This window comes from Diaphorina citri, unplaced genomic scaffold (assembly GCF_000475195.1).
Source record: "Diaphorina citri unplaced genomic scaffold, Diaci psyllid genome assembly version 1.1 scaffold791, whole genome shotgun sequence".
NCBI lineage: Eukaryota > Metazoa > Arthropoda > Insecta > Hemiptera > Psyllidae > Diaphorina > Diaphorina citri.
Window position 1 is genome coordinate 25,969 of NW_007378223.1, and position 8,228 is coordinate 34,196.

Here is an 8,228-nt window from a genome sequence, read left to right on the forward strand (position 1 = left end):
TTTCCCCCTGAAGTTAACATCAACGTTTCCGCCTGTGACTTTTCTCAGCGCTTTTATACGACTTTTTTATGCTTTCCAGGAATATTTTATATTTATTTTACGATCCACTTTCAATCTGACTAATTAATTTGGCACATTTGCATGATGGGCTCGAGAGTTTTACAGTGGCATGTACGTGATTTGACGGTTCAGAGTTTAGGGGTAACAGATTGTTGTTCTTCTTCAGTACATCACATGACAAATGTTGAATTTTCAAAGGTGTCCGTCCAATACATGTTATTTCTAAGAGCAAACTTAGAATTACTACATATTATAGGTAAGGATTGTTCAATTTGATAACCAACCAAGTGAAGTATTAAAGGTAATTGGAGAGAAAATGTTTAAGGTTCCTCGGAGCTCAACTTTCATACATTTTTTGATTGATTGTGATTAAGTGAGCTAGTTTTTATTTTCCAAAAAGTTTGTTTGTTTTTCCACTTGACAGAACTTTTTGGAGAAGAAGAGTTGTTTTATATTTAGTTGTTTGTATTACAGCAAAACAACTGAGCCAGAACAAGATGAATTGGAGGACTTTTGTCAAGTAATTTTAAAAATAGTTCCAATTAGGTTCATGCTTGGTTCAAGGTGAGTCTGAGTCAATAGTACCTATGTATGCCCATCTAATCTGCATATGCCTAACTTTTGGTCCTTCTAATACAAAACATTTTGGAATAATTTTTCAGACTTTGAAGAGAAAAATTCTCATACAGGCTCCAAAATTTTCATATTGCACTCCCCAGGGTCATTGAAGCACATTAGCACTCCATTATTGAAGTTCTAGACAAAAATGCAAGAAAAATGGAACAAATGCTGCAACATTGAGTTTATCAGGTTGGGAACACTCATTAACTTGGTTTTTAAGAGTTGTTTTATATTTAGTTGTTTGTATTGCAGCAAAACAACTGAGCCATGCAGAACAAGATGAATTGGAGGACTTTTGTCAAGTAATTTTATATAATTTTCAAAATAGTTCCAATTAGGTTCATGCTTGGTTCAAGGTGAGTCTGAGTATATTCTGTATGTCAATAGTACCTATATGTATGCCCATCTAATCTACATATGCCTAACTTTTGATCCTTCTAATACAAAACATTTTGGAATATTTTTTCAGAAAATTTTCATATTGCACTCCCCAGGGTCATTGAAGCACATTAGCACTCCATTGTTGAAGCTATGAAGTTCTAGACAAAAATGCAAGAAAAATGGAACAAATGCTGCAACATTGAGTTTATCAGGTTGGGAACACTCATTAACTTGTGTCAATAGTACCTATGTATGCCCAATCTAATCTGCATATGCCTAACTTTTGGTCCTTCTAATACAAAACATTTTGGAATATTTTTTCAGACTTTGAAGAGAAAAAATTCTCATACAGGCTCCAAAATTTTCATATTGCACTCCCCAGGGTCATTGAAGCACATTAGCACTCCATTATGAAAGCTATGAAGTTCTAGACAAAAATGCAAGAAAAATGGAACAAATGCTGCAACATTGAGTTTATCAGGTTGGGAACACTCATTAACTTGGTTTTGTTAATGAGTTGAACTTGGTTGTAATTGAATGCTGAACTTTTTTTCTAATTAATAATGTTTGTATCCTGGATTAAGTACACTAAATATATATCTTGTTTTAGTTGTTAAAAATATAAAAATCCTCCATATTTCTCAAACAAAAGTGAACGCCTTTCTGACCCTCCCTCTGCCGTTTACACAGATGATGTGCAATATGACTGATTCTTACATTTGCGACCACCCTGTGGTTGTTAAAAATATAAAAATCCTCCATATTTCTCAACCAAAAGTGAACGCCTTTCTGACCCTCCCTCTGCCGTTTACACAGATGATGTGCAATATGACTGATTCTTACATTTGCGACCACCCTGTAAAAAGATACCGCCTCCATGGCTCATATTTGTGACATCCTGTATGTACCGCCTCCACAAATACATTACACAGCGTATAACACATAACATGCTGTTATTTATGATATGATAGGAACATGAAACGATGTAAACGCGACCCCGTCCTGAAATTTCAGCATATATTTTCCACATTAGAAATTATAATAATGTTTTTTCGTTAATGAGTTGAACTTGGTTGTAATTGAATGCTGAACTTTTTCTCTAATTAATAATGTTTGTATCCTGGATTAAGTACACTAAATATATCTTGTTTTATTTTATAAATTGTATTCCTCTTGAAGTTTTTATCATCTCTCTCCCTCTCCCTCCTACTTGTTCTTTTCGGTTTCTTGTGCTAGTTTTTTTTTCGCCAAACTTTTTCATACTTTTGATGAATTACACTTTAAACAAACTTTATCGTGTTTCCTTTTGTTTCAAAAGAAACAACCAATGTTTTTTATTATATTTTTCTGCGCCCCCACTATATCTTTCCATGAGTGAAATATTTCATCTGCCCGGAGAATTTCAAATAAAGCTTTTTGGGGGGAGGGGGATCGTAGTTTCCTTCGTTCTCCGAAAGTCTTGCATTTCTCACTGAGCACGGGAGGACAATCCTTATACTGAGGTACATTTAAAGGCTAAGCCCTCAACTTCATTTTACCAAGAACCCTTTTAACTATTTTGTTTCATGGAAGAACCCTTTTGTTTTGTGTTTCAGCATGGACCCTGATGACGTCACTGTGGCCGAAGCTTTGACCTTGAGAAAGTGCCAAGGTCTGCAAAACAGAGGAAAAGCGGAAAATGTAACATTTTTACTGTCCCTCAGAAGGCATAATCTGCTTAGTTGTTAATTCAATTAAAAATTATTTTAATTGTGGGGGCGATCTTGGGTCTGGAATAAAATTGAAGGCTGAATTGTTTCGAAAATATCTGATTAATTAAAAAAAAGCAGTAATAATAAGGCTTCATTAACTGATAAGGTGACAATTTATTCTTTCACCTTATCGAACTGTTCGGTCCTAAATTTCCTTCCAGTTGTAGGAATCTACTTATACCTAATATCATCGGGATCCCACATGTATCAAGTCTAGACTAGACTAGAATATTTATGTACTAATTTTATAACTGAAAGTGACTTTATTTTAAAGCTCTTATAAAGATTAATTTTCATGGATCCATCCATACGTGACTTCTCATGTCTTCTTTGCATATGAAGCGTAGATCTCTTAACTTAATTTTAACTGAAGAGGGAAGAAAATCACGGGGGAGATGAATTATTAAATTTCAAAAATGCCTCCATTCCAATGAGTGATACTATTTTAAATTTTATTCATACAAGGTAGTGGTTTGTGAAAATATTTCAAAATTCTGCAGGGTGGCCTATTCTTGATTCAACAATCTTGCTCAAAATGTGATGTCAGTGAAAGCGGGCCTAAAGAGGAAAACTAATATTTAGGTCTGTTCTATTTTTCAATGAGAAAATTTAAAACACACCATCATTATTCCCAGTTTACATAGTGGTACATTCTTGGAATAAGAACATTAAAAACTTTTCACAATAGGAAAGCGGTAAAAATATGTTTGGAGAAAGAAGGGCTGAGTGAGACGAAAGTTGGTAAAAAAGTGTACGCCCAACTTTATATTTTTTGATTTCCGTTTCATGAGAAACCATCATTATTCCCAGTTTACATAGTGGTACATTCTTGGAATAAGAACATTAAAAACTTTTCACAATAGGGAAGCGGTAAAAATATGTTTGGAGAAAGAAGGACTGAGTGAGACGAAAGTTGGTAAAAAAGTGTACGCCCAACTTTATATTTTTTGATTTCCGTTTCATGAGAAAATACCTGATGATTTTCGAGTGAATAATTTCCCATTGCCTGCATGCACAAATTTATACTAATTTCCCTTTTGCTTTCCTCTTTCTCCCACAAAATCCCGACACCAGTAATGCAAACAGTGTTCCCAACTTTTAAGTGAATAATTTCCCATTGCCTGCAAGCACAAATTTATACTAATTTCCCTTTTGCTTTCCTCTTTCTCCCACAAAATCCCGACACCAGTAATGCAAACAGTGTTCCCAACTTTTTTTCTGTCAAAAGGCGTGTCATTTTTAGAATTTTTCTTTTGTTCAAACAAAATGAAATGTGCAAATAAAAGTTCAAGTTTTAAACAACATTAGAAGGACAGTTTTGCTCCTGGTACTCTTTTCAGTGTAAAATCATTTCTATTGTGATCTATTTTGTACAATGCACTCTTCTGTGATTCATTTGGAAAATATTAGCATGTGTTGTTGCGTTCGCGGTTTGATCCTTTCTTAGTTAGCTGAGGGAATATCACTGTATCAGGTCTAAGAATTCTTCTGATACAAAATGTTTTCTGATACGATCCTTTTCTGAACACGAGTCACCAGTTCAACGACTGTCTACAATCTATCTTCAATTATTGTAATTTTCTCGAGATAGCAGAATTTCGCATTTGCATTCCTTTCAGCAAAATCATCTTTCAATTCTTTCACATCACCCACGGTTTCCTACCTACTCGTTTTCAATTAAAAAACTAAATTGTGCTGAAACGAGTGTCAGACAGTTGTGAGCTTTCCAATTTTTCATTTCGAAATATTTCTTTACTATTTTTTCCTTCTCCTTTTCTTGAAATTATTTCTAATTAACAGCGAAACGTTTTAACTTTTTCTTTCTGGCTCAAAATATTTCTTTACTATTTTTTCCTTCTCCTTTTCTTGAAATTATTTCTAATTAACAGCGAAACGTTTTAACTTTTTCTTTCTGGGGAAGAGATGGTTCGTTTTAACTAATTGAACAATTTGCAAGCCTCGTGTCTCTCTAATTGGCATTGAGATGGATAATTATTACAAGGAATGAGTGACTATTTGTCAAGTTTATGTGTCACGTGGCCATCTATCACTTGAAAGTTCTGAGATGCAGAAGAGGCTGAGTTAACATCATGGAGGTGCTTTGTAGCTTTGCTTTGTAGTGTCAAGTACAACAATAAAGTCTAATGATACTTCCTGTGGGTCAATGAAACATACAGGAGTGATATCTGTTTTTACACTACTAGTAGTACCTAGGCTAGGCTAGGCACTACCCGTTTTTCATCCAGTTACCTACCTCTAGTCTAGTAGGTTAGTATTTTCGTACTATGTAGACGTTATTATTTTCATAATTAGCATATCTGCATCCTAAATAGTAGATTTTATTCGGATAGATACAGCGACATTGTTTTGTCTACAAATTAGCACTCTATTTCGCAACTCTAACCGCTGTTCTCAATGTTTTATCTGTTTTTACACTACTAATAGTACCTAGGCTAGGCTAGGCACTACCCGTTTTTCATCCAGTTACCTACCTCTAGTCTAAGTAGGTTAGTATTTTCGTACTATGTAGACGTTATTATTTTCATAACTAGCATATCTGCATCCTAAATAGTAGATTTTATTCGGATAGATACAGCGACATTGTTTTGTCTACAAATTAGCACTCCATTTCGCAACTCTAACCGCTGTTCTCAATGTTCTCCTATTTCTGATAAAGTATTTTCTGTGTTTGATGCTTTGTTATGTACTTACCTAAACGAGTGTCAGACAGTTGCGAGCTTTCCAATTTTTCATCTCGAAATATTTCTTTACTATTTTTTCCTTCTCCTTTTCTTGAAATTATTTCTAATTAACAGCGAAACGTTTTAACTTTTTCTTTCTGGACGGAGAAATATTAGATCTTATAGTAAATCTAAAGCTAAACAATATTAAATGCTTGCTGTGTATACAGGGTATGGTGGTAAAATATCACTTGGCAGTCTTGGTCATTGGTTACTCAACTTGTAATCTAGACTAGACAAGATATTCAGAGTTTTAGGAGAGACAAATCAAATTCTTGATACAAACGATTTAGTTATATTTTGAGCCCTCTTATACAGGGTTGTTAAAACTTCTGCATGGCAAGCAAGCGCGTTACCACTGGACCAACCGTGCCCCCAAATGGTGGTAAAATATCACTTGGCAGTCTTGGTCATTCATTGGTTATGGTTACTCAACTTGTAATCTAGACAAGATATTCAGAGTTTTAGGAGAGACAAATCAAATTCTTGATACAAACAATTTAGTTATATTTTGAGCCCTCTTATACAGGGTTGTTAAAAATATAAAAATCCTCCATATTTTTCAACCAAAAGTGAACGCCTTTCTGACCCTCCCTCTGCCGTTTACACAGATGATGTGCAATATGACTGATTCTTACATTTGCGACCACCACCTTTAGTTCCAAGTTGAAATGTAACATTAACCTGTTTCACCTTAGGAGTAGAAAGCGCGTGTTCTCGTTTCTGTGTGTGTCACCTTTAGTTCCAAGTTGAAATGAAACATTAACCTGTTTCACCTTAGGAGTAGAAAGCGCGTGTTCTCGTCTCTTGTACAAAATGTATAGCTACTCGTGAAGAAATATAAATTTAAGTTGACAAATAAAAATGGTAAGAGGAAGCAGCACAAGGAACAAGTGAAATAAATAATTATAATAATGATAATAAAAGTCAATCCTTTTGGAGGAAGACACGAAATTTAAACTTCTTAAAGTTTAAACCATTCAGCAACCAAAACAGCACCAACGAAAGTTCAAATCATTATTATGTGAGAAATAAGAGAAACCTGGATTTAAAGCTAACACAGTAAATGTCCACCTTAGGAACTTTATGTGTGTAGTTTTTACTTTACTGAGATAAAACACTCTTCAATAGCATTTTCTGGAGAAGGGAATGCCTCAAAGAGCTTTCACATGTTTCTCTTGTCCCCGTATGTGTTTACTTATTTATTCTTTACGTTTTTTCTTGTATTGACCTTAGTTCAGATTCCTGTGTTATTTGTTGTTTGCCATCAGTTTACTTATTGACTCGTATGCTATTGTTTGTCCAGGAACTCTTGAGAGGGTGGTCCTGTTGATAGGCCTGTTCTTTATAACTTCGAATAGGGTTTAATTTTTATTTATTTAAGAAACCCCTGAGAGGATACCCTTGGAGCTGAAATTTTCAGAGAGAAAGGCAAGAGAGAGAGAGAATATCTTTTCAAAGACGTCTTCGTCTTGTCTTTCAAAGTTATTTTTTAGGGCGAGCCTAATTTTTCAAAAATTTCAACGTTTCGAATTTTTCAATAATTAAAAAGGAATTTTCCCCCACCCCCACCTACGTAAGAAAAATTCTCCGCAGAAGACAGCAATTTTTTTACAAAGAGGAAACTCGACAGCATATTAAAGAGGAGACCTCGTTTTTCCTCTTTTTTTTTTCTTCACATTCCGTTATTACTTTATAATTTCATGACCCACAAAACTGGTCATCCACAACAACAGCCTTGAATTTTTAAATTTTAGTCCTGATTTTTAGATCGGAAGAGCGTCGTGTTTCTGAACACGAGTCACCAGTTCAACGACTGTCTACAATCTATCTTCAATTATTGTAATTTTCTCGAGATAGCAGAATTTCGCATTTGCATTCCTTTCAGCAAAATCATCTTTCAATTCTTTCACATCACCCACGGTTTCCTACCTACTCGTTTTCAATTAAAAAACTAAATTGTGCTGAAACGAGTGTCAGACAGTTGTGAGCTTTCCAATTTTTCATCTCGAAATATTTCTTTACTATATTTTTTCCTTCTCCTTTTCTTGAAATTATTTCTAATTAACAGCGAAACGTTTTAACTTTTTCTTTCTGGGGAAGAGATGGTTCGTTTTAACTAATTGAACAATTTGCAAGCCTCGTGTCTCTCTAATTGGCATTGAGATGGATAATTATTACAAGGAATGAGTGACTATTTGTCAAGTTTATGTGTCACGTGGCCATCTATCACTTGAAAGTTCTGAGATGCAGAAGAGACTGAGCACTGAGTTAGCTTCATGGAGGTGCTTGGTGGCTTTGCTTTGTAGTGTCAAGTACAACAATAAAGTCTAATGATACTTCCTGTGGGTCAATGAAACAAGTCCTCTAACATACAGGAGTGTTATCTGTTTTTACCTACTACTAATAGTACCTACGCTAGGCTAGGCACTACCCGTTTTTCATCCAGTTACCTACCTATAGTCTAGTTAGTATTTTTGTACTATGTAGACGTTATTATTTTCATAATTAGCATATCTGCATCCTAAATAGTAGATTTTATTCAGATAGATACAGCGACATTGTTTTGTCTACAAATTAGCACTCTATTTCGCAACTCTAACCGCTGTTCTCAATGTTCTCCTATTTCTGATTTTAGCATCATGGAGGTGCTTTTTCTGGCTTTGCTTTGTAG